We start from the raw sequence: 13,512 nt of genomic DNA, 5'->3' as shown, positions 1-13,512 counted from the left end.
GCAATGAGGGTTCCAGGCATCTTGATTTTGACAAGCTCCCAGGTGATTCCCATGCACACACATGGCGTAGGAGTTGTATCTCTAGGCCTACAGCTTTGGATGAGGAGAGAGCTCACCGCCATGCAGCTAGAAAGGGACATGGCCCGCCAACGCTCTACTGGTCACCCTAGCCCTTCCTGGGAGTCCATTAACCCCCCACATCCAGACTAAGTCCCAGCCCAGGGTTGGGGACCAGTGGGTCTTTGGTGTATTCATGGCTCAGGATCAGATCACCAATGCTCCTACCCTGACTTTTTACCCAATTCTAATAACTAGATTCAGTCTCACCTCACTCCCCTCTTCCTAAGCTCCTGCCTCCTTCCTTGAGTCCATAACTAGGTTCTACCTTGACCCCTGTGCTGAAGCCCTGCATTGGTATCTCCTCAGGCTCTGGGCACCCCTGGAGCAGGAGATGAACACACCTGAGGGCATGGTGCTTCTGGGTCTGTGTCAGAAGCTCTTCTGCCATCTGAGCTCTGGAGAGAAGCATCTTTCAGATGGTAGGAGACCAGTGGGCATATGGCACAGGCACACCTTTCAAGGGATGAGGCTATTTTTGTCACTCACTATAAATAGCAGAATAGGCCATAGCATGTGGTCAGTTACCTGGAATGCCAGAGTAGGATTCTGGCAAAAAGTCTCTCCCACACTCCCAAAACTAAGAATAAGCACAAGCTTGGCAGCATGTGCCCATGACCATGCCAAGTCCTCAAGGAGTATCACATGGGCAGCAGAAGGGGATGTCAGCTCTTGGGAATCTGTACAAGGAGGGAAAATAGACTGGGTGGTGTTAGTAGGTTATGGTTACAAGGAGAAACACATGCATTTAGAAATATAGACATGGGAGAAAACACCTTAAATGTGACCATGTATAAAATTAAAAGACTAAGATGATAAAACTAACACTTAGGAATGAAGCGTGTGTCTTTCTATAAATAATTTATCTTCAGGCAAGCCTATTTGGATAGCACCTTTACAGGATGATTTTGGACTACAGGGCTAATTGAAATTAATTGTATGCAAGTCCCTGTATCAGCCATTCCTACCGATAGTGGCTGGCCTACGGAATACTGGTTAAGAGCTAACATCTTTATTTTTATTGTCTTTAGACCTGGGTTTGAATCATGGCCCTGCTGCTGTGTCAGTGAGTCACTTGATGTCCCAGAGCCTCTGCTTTTCTCACCTCTAAAATGGAGATAATAGGGGCGCTTGGGTGACTCAGTCAGTTGAGTGTCCTACTCTCAATCTCAACTCAGGTCATGATCTCCCGGTTCGTGAGTTCAAGCCCTCTGTCAGGCTGTGTGCTGATGGTACGGAGCGTGCTTGGGATTCTGTCTCTCCTTCTCTCTGCCCCTCCCTTGCTTGTGCTTGCTCTCTCTCTCTCTCTCTCTCAAATAAATAAACTTTAAAAATAAAAATAAAAAATAAAATAGAGATAACAACAGAGTCCTGAGGGTACTTTTATGGCAATTAAATAAGGTGATGCATATTTTCTACATCTTGGCTGATTTCTGGAACTTAAAGTTTTTTGTTGTTATTGCTGCTTTTTTAGTTTTTGAACTTTGTAAACAGTTTTGGCCTGTAGGGATGGAGACTTACATTTGTCTTTGGGCCAAATTTTTCCCTTATTTTGGGAAGACTCTTTGTGTTAGGACCCTGGTAACCAACTGGTGATCTACCAGGGGGCCTATCGATGAAGACCCCTGCATTGTTCCTTCCGGCAGCTTCACGGCAGGGAACATGAGAACCAGCCACGCAGCAAGAAGGAAAGCACAGGTTGGATGAGGTCTGGAGATTGCTACAACTTTAGGGACTTCAAAGAAGAGCCAAAGCATGCTTCGAAGGGGAGAGAGGACAGGTCCCGCAACTGAGCCAGCGTAAGTTTGAACCAATGTAATTGTCATGGTAAATCCAGTAAAACTGAACTAATGTTTATTGCATTGTTATAACAGACAGGAATTTACTCAAGAGGCACAAAGTCTTGCTTGGCGTCTTTGTGGCAGTGACACAAGTGCACCCATTGGTGGTGCTAATTCTCCTCAATGGAAACTGGTAAATCAATCTCGACTTCATCTTAAGTTTTCCTGACTTAACCACACCTCGGGGGTTGGTGCTGGTGACATGGCAGTGATTGGGTCCCTTCTCTAGCAGAGCTTCCACTTAAAGAGACACAATAATGAATATGTTGATACAAACTGTAGGTGAGCATTCAGCAGGAGAGGGACACGGCTGTATGAGATGCTATAACAAAGAAGCCTCCCCCAGGTGGAGGCAGGTGGGAGTGCAGAGCCTCTAAGGAACTGAAGGGAAGCCAGGGAGGCCAGTGAGGTCCCACCACAGGGCTAGACGGGAGAATGGCAGTGGGTGATGTGGAATAGGAAGGTTGGGCCCATCCATATACAAACTGCATTATAGCCCAATAGAGTGAGGAAATACTGTGGAGGTTTAAAGGGGAGGCAGGGTCATGGTCACCTCTGCATTTCAAGTGTAGCCCCGTTGGGAATGGACTGGGACAGACAAGAGTTTGTGAAGAGGTACCAGTGAGGAGACGAGGAGATGATGAGAACGAGGCTAGGTGACAGTGGTGGGATGAAAACTCGTGGCTCCAGAGATATTCAGGGAGGGGCTCAAAAGACCAAAACCTGGGCCTTGCTGGCCAGTTGGCTCCCAGCCTCTCACAAAGGTCAATGTTTGATAGTAACAGCCCTACAGCAAAAGCAGGACCTCCTTCAACTACTTTCTAATCTTTGGGGCTATTTTCCCACTTTTTAGCTGAGTATAAATTCAGGTCCAGGTGGGGCTCAGTCAGTTAAGCATCCAACTCTTGACTTCGGCTCCCTCAGGTGATGATCATGCGGTTAATGGGATCATCTGAGCCCCATTTTGGGCTCCATGCAGATCCTGCTTGGGATTCTCTCTCTCCCTCTCTCTCTGCCCCTCCTCTGATTGCATGTGCACTCTCTTTCTCAAAATAGATAAATAAACATTTTTTTTTTAATTTAGGTCCAGGTTTTTCAAGTACTTCAGGAAGACTATTATTCCAAACCTAAAGGAAATGACCATGCAAATAAACTCATTTGCAAAGTTTTAAGCTGTTTTGCTTCCTAAAGGGCTGAAAGGGATATTTTGAACAACAATGACCTGCAGAATACTGAGTTTTTCCTTTGGTTAGTTTCTTGTGCTTTTTTAGCACACACTGGCTTTGTTTTAAAGGATAAATGATGAGCATAGATAACAAGAAAGATCCCTTAGAACTATGGTCAAGGAAGACATGAGACTAAGCAAATATCTAAACAAGACTTTACCCCAAGCTATGTTTATCTTGCTACTTGGTAATATAGACAAAAATAAAAATAAATGTGATATTTCTAAACCAGGTTATCTATATCCAAATATAAGAAACTGATGTAATGAGCTGGTGATAGCTCACATTAGGGAAATGCCCAGACGCTGTGGACTCAGATCATCACCACTGCAATTTCCACAGCGTATGCATTGGGTCCCCAAACTGAGCAAAACTAACGACAATCATCTGCTGTCAGAGCAGAACAATTTCTTCGCTACAGTGTTCTCGCAGGAGGTTCATTCTGGTAAATCAGTGTCAAAATGACAAGAAAATTCAACATGTCTCAAGAGGTACAACATATAACAAGCAAAAATCTCCAAATCTATGTTCAGAAACTGAACGTTAAAGGGCCTGATGAAAAATTCAAGACAAAGTGAAGGGCTTGTAACAGATTCATTAAAACATTTTGAATAAAAACAAGAAGACCGTGACATTATGCTCAATTAACAGGAAAACAACAATCTTAAAGGGTAAATGTGGCAGACGATGATCTGATTTTTTTGGACATCCAGAAGCCGAATCAACCATTAGAGAGGACTCTGCAAGAGAGACTAGGGTAGGGAGAAACTTTTAATTTGCACACTAATGATACGGTAGCTGTCATGCCTTTGTCTTCACTGGGGTTGCTCTCGCAGTGAGAGATTTCAAAGAAAGCATCTCTGAAGAGTTACTTTTCCATCTTCTAAGCCCTCACGTTCAGCAGGCCAGGGGTGTAGTGATCACTCAAGCACCTGCTGAGAATGACCGAGAGTGGAAGGGAAGAAGGTGAGTGATGCTTCCCCTCACCCCCACTGCCCACAACACTCAGTGAGGTCCCCAAAATCCAGCATCTCACAATTAGTCATGGAAATTTGCAGGAGACTGGGAGGAGCAGCAGTTGAAAAACTTATCTTAAATCCACCAGGTAGCATAAAACACTTAGAACCCATGGAGAGCAATCTAGAACCCATGCAGAGCAATCTAAATATACCAGAAAAGACTCACTGAGGGCTCTATCTAGAGAAGGAATAGTTACAGGAGACAGAGGACAGAAGATACAGAATTTTTCTTTTTATTTATTTATTATTTTTTAAATTATTTTTTTAAGTTTATTTATTTTGAGAAAGAGAGAGCACGAATGGGGGAGGGACAGAGAGAGAATCCCAAGCAGACTCCACGCTATCAGCACAGAGCCTGACAAGGGGCTCAATCTCATGAATAGTGAGACCATGACCTGAGCCAAAATCAAGGGTCAGACAGTTAACTGACTGAGCCACTCAGGCACCCTGATTGTTTGTTTGTTTGTTTGTTTGTTTGTTTGTTTGTTTTAAATCACCACAGGGTGATGTTGGAAGCTGACAGAACGTGAAGCTTCTGCTCTGGAAAGAGGATAATGCAGGGACCCCAGCTCCGGGGCCCCTCATCAGTCCATGCATGCGTGTGGTTTTAAAGCTTTTTTTGTCACTTGTTTCTTCATAATACTTAGTAATTAATTTTATGGCACAATTAATGAATGCACAGTGTAGAATAAACAGAAAATATAGCTAAACACAAAGAAGAAAATGTAAATTACCCTTCATTCCCTAACCCAGAAATGACCAGAATCAACATTTTGGCACACATCTTTCCAGACTGTTTTTTAGAAAAGGAGATTTTTGTGTTGTTTTGAATAAAAACAAGATTGTACTGCAACATGCTCTCTTCAATCAACTATATATCATACACTTATTTCCACATCAATAAATATAGTTCTTTTTTAAAAGTTTAGTTATTTATTGTAAAAGAGAGAGAGAAAGAGAGAGAGCACAAGCAGGGAGGAGCAGAAAGTGAGGGAATCCCAAGCAGGCTCCATGCCTAGCATGAAGCTGGATGAGGGACTTGATTCCATGACTGTGAGAGCATAACCTGAGCTGATACCAAGAGATGGACGCTAAACCAACTGAGCCACCCAGGTGCCCCTCAATAAATATATTTATCATTATTTTAAATCACTGCCAAGTATGACCTCGTAACATTTATTGAATAAATCCCCTGACAATTTTAAAAACTTTTTAGTTTTTGAAGTTTTTGAAGTACTTTACTGCTTAATGAAAAGTCTGCAAGAATAGTACAAAGGATTCCTGTATATATATTTTTAAATTGTTTAATGTTTTTTGAGAGAGAGACAGAGACAGAGAGAGAGAGAAAGAGAGAAACAGAATGTGGGCAGGGGAGGGACAGAGAGAGAAGGAGATACAGAATGTGAAGCAGGCTCCAGGCTCTGAGCTGTCAGCACAGAGCCTGACGCGGGGCTCAAACTCACAAACCATGAGATCATGACCTGAACCGAAGTGAGAAGCTCAACCCACTGAGCCACCCAGGCACCCCTCCTGTATATCTTTTATACAGAATCAAACATTTGTAACACTTTGCTACCTGTGCTTTTTCACTAACTTCTATTACTTCTGAACTATTTGAGAGTGTGTCATACATAGCATGGCACCTTCCCTCCAAATACACAGTTCTGGGTGTATTTTCTAAAAACAAGGATAATCTCTTCCATAAATTATCACACTCAGGAAAAGAAATACTTTTTATAATCTATAGTCTATATTCCAAATTTACCAGTTGTCCCTTGAAGAAGAAGAAGAAGAAGAAGAAGAAGAAGAAGAAGAAAAAGAAGAAGAAGAAGAAGAAGAAGAAGAAGAAGAAGAAGAAAAAGAAGAAGAAGAAGAAGAAGAAGAAGAAGAAGAAGAAGAAGAAGAAAGAGGAGGAGGAGGAGGAGGGAGAGGAGGAGAAGAAGAAGGGGGAGCGGGAGCAGAAGAAGAAAGAAACTTCTTTTTTTCTGGTGCAGAACCTGACCCAGGCTCATGTATGGCATTTAGTTGTCATCCCAACCGGGCACAGTCCTTTAATCTGTCCTTATCTTTTATGACATTGATATTTTATGAAGAATACAGGCCAGTTATTGTATAGCATGACCCCTGATTTGGGTCTGTCTGGTGACTCCTCATGGTTAGCTTGAGCTTACATGTTTTTGCTGGATGCTATGGACCCTTCTCAGGTATCACATCCAGAGGCCCATGCTGTCCATTTGCCTTTTCTCAGCAATGTTAATTTTGATCACTTGATTAAGGTATTTATTGTCCAGTCTTTCTACTGTATAGTTTTTTCCCCTTGTCAATTTTTTTATTATGGTAAAATATACACAACATGAAATTTACCATTTTAACCATTTTTAGGTGTACAATTCAATAGCAGTAAATATATTCACATTCTTGTGAATATATTCATATATTCACATTCTACTCTATAGTTTTTATTTTTCCTTGTGACAATTTTTTTTGTGTAGAAATATTGAGATCATCTTAGTCTCATTCTCAGATACTGTCCTTAATAACCTTTCCATTCATCTCTTACCTCCCTATTTAGTATCCACCAATGATTCGTGCCAAGACAAAAGTGTAAGGCCTTATACTAACTCCAGGCTTCCCCTTTGCCTTTCCCTCAGTCCTGAGAAATGGGTGGAAATTTCCATAGTCACTGGCTCTGAACCTAGGTGAGGAAATACTCACTTGGATGATTTCTAAGAGCCATTGCTGCACCGAACCGTTATAATTCTTCATAAAAATAGTCATCCCTTGTCTGGTATCATGTTTAGATCTTCAAACAATTGTTGGTTCTACTCTGAGCCAGACTCTAGGCTAGATGTCAAGAAATAAAAATGCATAAAGCAACACTGCCTTTTATTGAGCTGCTTACATTTTGATGGGAGAGGCACAAATGGTACTTACCGTGCAATGTGGTAAAGGCCACATGACACTCTGGGCATGGAGGTAGCTCCTAGAGCACAGTATGAACAGAGAAGTAGCAAGTCTCACGGCTAGAGTCAAGACTCATGGAGGTGAGCAAGATGTGTTTGTGGGGACTCAGGGAGTCAGGGGGTAGGGAGGGAGTGGGTTCCTGCACGTAAAATATCAGCAGGGAGCAGGGGAGACGAGGCTAGAGTGGCATCAGGGCTGGAGCATGGAGTGCCTGGATGCAAATCAGAGAGCTTAGACTTGACCCTGAAGATAATACAGGGTAAGCAGGGATAACACAACCAACAAGGTTTGATGGATCACCCTGAAGGCAGCAGAGAGGTCAGGTCAGAGGGCAGCAAACCCAGAAGCAGCAATTAGTCTAGATGAGGAAAGAGCCTGGCCTAATGAGGAAAGTAGGGGTAAGGGTCGTGAGGAGACACCTGATTCAAGAAATACCTAGAAGTACCTGAGTGTGGCAATGATGGTGAAGAAAGAATCAGGGTTGACTTTCAAGTGGAAAAGTTTGAAAGTTGAAAAAGTTTCCAACATTTCACAGAAAAAGAAAATCATGAGCAATATTATCTATCTCAAGATGAATCTCTAGAACAACCTTGTCACATAGATAGGGCCAATAACTATGATCCCCATTTGACAGATTATTAAACTGAGATGTGGAAAGTCAAAATGACTTGTCAAAGGTCACACAACTATTCAATGGCACAGCAGAGATACCAAGCGCATGTGCAAAAAGATGATATGAAATTATTCAAAATCCTGGAACTGAAGAACCGTATGCAAAACAAAAAATATGAACTTGGATCCATATCTCACATCATATACAAAAATTAAAAAATGGAGCACAGATTCAAATTTAAGAGCTGAAACTTAAAAGTCATACAGAAGAAAACACAGGAGAAAATCTTAGTGGTCACGAGTTTAACAAATATTTTCTTAAACAGGACGCAAAATGTACGAGCTATCAAGAAAAAAATCAATAAACTGGACTTCACTAAAATTAATATCTTTTGCTCTTAAAAACCCACTAATACAAAAAATGAACAGGCAAGCCACAGACTAGGAGATGTTGGACAAACCCTCCCACAAAGGGCTTCGATCTAGAATATAAAGCACACTGACCACTCAACAATAAGAAGACACACACTATACTTTTAAAATGTGCAGAAGATTTGAACAGATGCTCCACCAAAGAAGACACATGAATGGCAATAAACACATGAAAAGATGTTCAGTATCATTAGTCATTAGGGAAATGAAACTGATGGAAATGTAAAATGATACAACTGCTTGGGAAAATAATTTGTCAGTTTCCTGAAGAAAAAAAAAAGTAAAAAATACACCTACCATGTGACCCAGCCATTCCACTCTTAGGTATTTACCCAAAAGACATAAAAGTATACGTGCACATAAATTCTTGCTGTAGCAGCTTTATTTATAATAGCTGGAAACAACCCAAATGTTGGTCCACAAGTCCACAAAGTGTCGAACATTCATACGGTAGAAGACCAGTCATCAATAAAAAGGAATGAACACACAACAATGTGGATGAAACTCAAAATAATTACTCTGAGTGAAGGAACCCAGGCAAAGAAGAGGACATTCTGTATGGTTCCACTCACGTAAATTTCCGGAATACGCAAACTAATCTCTAGTGGAAGAAAGTAGATCAGTGAATACCTGGGGGTGGGGAGGATCAGGAAACTTTGGGGTGATATTTGTTATCTCAATGGCAGTGATGGTTTCACAAGTGTGGAAATAGGCCCAAACTCATCAAATTATATGCTTTAAATGTGTGTAGCTTAGTTTAATGTCAATAATACCTCAGTAAAGCCATTAAAAAAATAATAACAATGGGGGGACATATACCAATATCTTTAGCAATAGCAAATATACCAAAATATTAACAAAATCAGGCTCTGATTATGGGATTATGAATGATGACCCCTTTATTTTTTATCTTTTTCTGAATTTTCCAAATTGCCCAAAATGATCATGATATATCATCAAAATCAAAAAAGCTACTTTTGAGGAAAAAGAAAGAATTAGGTGTACAGAGACATTTGGAGAAAACAGTCTGTGCTTATGAACCTTAAGACCATTGGTTACAAAAATCAAGGACATGACATTTTCAAATGACAAATATCCTCTATTCTTTCCAAACCTATGGTAGGCCAGAGCAGACTATGAGGCGGTTTTATATGTTCCACAAGAACAAAAATATCTAAATCTAAAGCAACCTATGGAGAAGGCACCACATTAACACAAGGTCTCATTCAGCTGGACTGTTCAGCTTAAATGTTTTTTGAATACATCAGTGGGAAACAGATGCAGGGAACAAGGAAAAGAAAGAGACCATGCTAGAGAGCAACAGAAGATGAATTTTTATGTGATGCCATTACCCATCATTTCTAGAGTTCACTCAGGAGTATAAGGTTTAAGGAATAATCCAACATAATTAGCAAGTAGTCTACACTGTATATCCTTAAAAAGAATACACACCGTAAAGTACAAGTTAGACCATGGAAAATGCTATTCCACATCTGACCAAATATGGTGAAGAATCATTTATCTGGGTTTCCACTCTCGGAAATATTTGCTAAATCTGTCTGTTACTGGGCTTAGGATTCAATTCTGGGTTTTTATTAATAGTGAAAATAACAACGTTTTAAAAGCTTTCAGGGAATGCATTTCACTTACTTAGATGGTAAACAATTTTTTAAAGCCCTTGGTGCATTAATCATTTAGATATCAAGTATTGAGTCTTATCAGGTCATTTTTTATGTCCATTTACTCAACAAAAAGTCACTGTTAGCAACTGTGCTATGTCCTAGAACATAAAGAAGCAAATACAACCCATGCCCTTGAGGAGTTCTTAATCCAAAGACTAGGAAATCTATAAACAGTTGCCATAAAAAGTGTCTGTGGCTTGAGAGAATAAGAAAGAAGTCAGAGAAGCTATTGAGAGGTGGTAACATTGAAGCAGAGTCTTGAAGGCTATGCACAAGTTCTCTGCTTAGGAAAAGAGACACCTTCTTGGCAGAGAGGCCAGCACAAGGCAGGGAGGCACAACAAAGCTTAATTTGGTGAATGGTGAGAGCTTCAGTGAGGGTTAGGAATAGGGTCCCCTTGAAGGTGACAGGACTGGAATATGAAGCTCCTTTATCCCGTGCTGGAGAGGCTCAGGCTTTATCCTACAGGGAACGAGCACGTGTGTTGGTTACAGCTTTGCATCTTAACAAAAATGAATTCATGTAAAAGAGAGAGAGATGGTCCCGTGTCTTTAGAGACTTCAAGGGCCACATGCAGTCAGGCCTAGAATGGGGCTAGAATTGAGGGCTGGAAAGCTAGAGGAACTCTCCTCTACCTTTTGTCTTATTTTTTTATTTCTCTCCTCACATGTATTTGATATTAGCCAGGATTCTTTTGGCCATAAGTGACAGAAATATAACTCAAAACAATCCAAGCCCAAAAGGGAATTTATTGGAAAGGCTAGGCATATGCTTCGACACAAATGCATCTTAAAAGACATTTGGTATGTGAAATCAGCTACTCACAAAAGGACAAACGTTGTAGGATTCCACTTATATGAGGTACCTAGAGCTGTCAACTCCACAGAGACAGAAAGTAGAATAGTAACTTCCAGGGGCTGAGGGGATGGTGGGGAGTTGCTGTTTAATGGTTTCAGTTTGGGAAGATGAAAAAGGTCTAGACAGATGGTGGTGATGGTCACACAACAATGAGAATGTACTTAATGCTACTGAACTACATTTAGAAGTGGTTTAAATGGTAAATTTTATGTTCTATAAGTTAACACAATAAAAGTGGGGAGGGGGCACCTAGGTGGCTCAGTCGGTTAAGCACCTGACTCTTGGCCTTGGCTCAGGTCATGATCTCATAGTTCATGAGTTCAAGTCCCACATCCCTGCTTGGGATTCTCTCCCTCCCTCCCTCTCTCTCTCTCTCTGCCCCTCCCCCTCTCACTCTCCCTGTCTCTCTCTCAAAATAAATAAATAAACTTTAAAAAAAAAAACTGGGGACTCTAGGAGTAAACACAAGTTCAGACACTGCTAGATGCAGGAGGCCGAGAGACATCATCGGGATCCTGATACTCTATTTCACTCTCCTTTCTTCTGTGCTGGCTTCATTTTCAAAAGTGGAAGCAAAGATGGCCACTCTCAGGGGCACCTGGGTGGCTCAGTCGGTTAAGTGTCCGACTTCGGCTCAGGTCATGATCTCGCAGTTCGTGAGTTTGAGCCCCGCATTGGGCTCCGTGCTGAAAGCTCGGAGCCTGGAGCCTGCTTTGGATTCTGTGTCTCCCTCTCTATCTGCCCCTCTTCCACTCACACTCTGTTTCTCTCTCTCTCTCTCTCTCTCTCAAAAATAAATAAACAATAAAAAATTTAAAAAAGATGACCACTCTCAACTGAAATTATCTGTGGAGCTAATGCCACACCCAGAAAAGAGCCTCTCATCTGAATGTTCCAGCAGTTCAGGCGGTGACTTGGCATGGGGCCATGGACTGCTTCTGAACCAATCACTGTAGCCAAGGAGTAGAGTACTCTGATTGGCCAAGCCTGGGTCATGTGTCCAAGCAAACATTGCCATCCCCAGCCCAAGTTCTGCTTTCTCTTTGGCCAAGAACTTTCAGCCCCAATTCAAAACCCCTGGGCGAATCTGACTAGTGCAGCTTGTCCAATTAGCTGTGATGGCGAGAATGGGGATAGTCATAGGGATAATATGGCAGCTATAGGCCCATTTTTGTGCATATAGGGGTAAGTTACAAGGGTTACTGAGCAAGACAGATACTTCAAGAGGTGTCTTTTACAAAAGATAATAGACAATCTTTACAGGAAAGTGGTGTAGGCAGTGTGTATGAAAATAGTTCTGGCAGCTAAACATAGGATAGGATGGAGGAAGAGAATTTGATGACAAGAGGGCGAATCATAGGGCTGCTGCAGAAAGATGACTCTGAAATGTCTAGCTTAGGAGAATGGAAATATAGTGATACTGTCCACCAAGAATGAAACTATAAAAGGAATATTTGGTTTGGGGTGGGGTAGGAAGGAAAGGATGATGAGTTTAGCATCGGAAGTATTTCCTTCAGATGCTTATGGAACAGCCCGGTGGGAGGCTCAGCAGGCAGTGGAAAATAGAGTCCTGGAGCCCAAGAAGGAGCGTGTAGCTGGGGCCAGAGATGTGGGAATTGCTGGTATACAGATGGGTGTTCAAGTCATAAAGCATCTGGGATTGCTCATGGAGAGCACTGAGTATAGGCAGAAAAGAGAACAGAGGGCAACACCCTGACAGATGCCCTCAGAGCCCTGCCCGTGGCTGCTCAGCGCTCACTGTTTCCAGCTGTGCCAACGGCATCTTCCTAAAGCTCTCTTTCCCGGGGCTTGCTTTCAGGTTGAGCTTGCTTCAGGCCAGAAATGCCAGGGTTAATCGCCCTCAGCCAGTGACAGGTGGGAGGCAGAGCGTAACTAGCCCAGCTTCCTCACTCCAGTGTGTCCCACCCCATCTCCCAGAGGTCTCCCTGGGATGAGCCCTCGTTGCCCATGGAAGTCACCTCCTCCTTCCTATCTGCCCTGGCTCCCTTCACGTCACACTCTCACTTGTCTAGTCTACTTGCTTGTCCTAGCATCACCTCCCAAATAAACCACTTCCACCCAAATTCACTTCAAGGTATGCTTCTAGGGGAACCCAACCTAAGACACAGGCACACAAAGAAGAAAGCTCCAAGAAGAATAAGACTGGGGGGGGGGGGGTGGAGTCCAAGCGCTGTAAGGAAATCCAGGAGACAAATGGTTTCCTAGGAGCAAGGAAGGAGAGAATGAGAGGCGAGGTAGGGCTCCACTGGAAATACTTGAATAGTGACAGATCCAGGAGGAGGGGGCTGTTCCTAAACATCAAAGCCAAATGTACCTGAATCTCTACATCTCCATGTTAGAGATGAGAAAACTGAGGCTTGTCTAGAGTCACATAACTAGAGGATTGATAGCCATGAAATGCAAACATAAGTCTATTTGACTCCAAAGCCCATCCATTGAGACTGCCTCATGAAGAAACCACGTATTTTGGTCAGAAGAACATAGGGAGTTTGTGAATGAGCCTTGGTTTGGAAATGGGCTAAAAGATGCTTGGAGACATTCCAAATGAGTCGATACCTAGGGGAAGACCAGGCAGGCAGGCCTATGAGAAGGGAAGGGAAAGCTGTGACAGAGGCACATGCACAGGTGCAGATTCGAGAGGTGGCTGACAGCGAGCATTTGGACACAGAGGTGGGGGTGGGGAGCTTCCTGTGTGCTACAACAGACAGCCCATTTCACCTCATCAATGATGGTTTGTAAT

The sequence above is a fragment of the Panthera uncia genome, chromosome D1 (assembly GCF_023721935.1).
Source record: "Panthera uncia isolate 11264 chromosome D1, Puncia_PCG_1.0, whole genome shotgun sequence".
NCBI classification, from domain to species: domain Eukaryota; kingdom Metazoa; phylum Chordata; class Mammalia; order Carnivora; family Felidae; genus Panthera; species Panthera uncia.
This window is presented reverse-complemented; position numbering follows the sequence as displayed.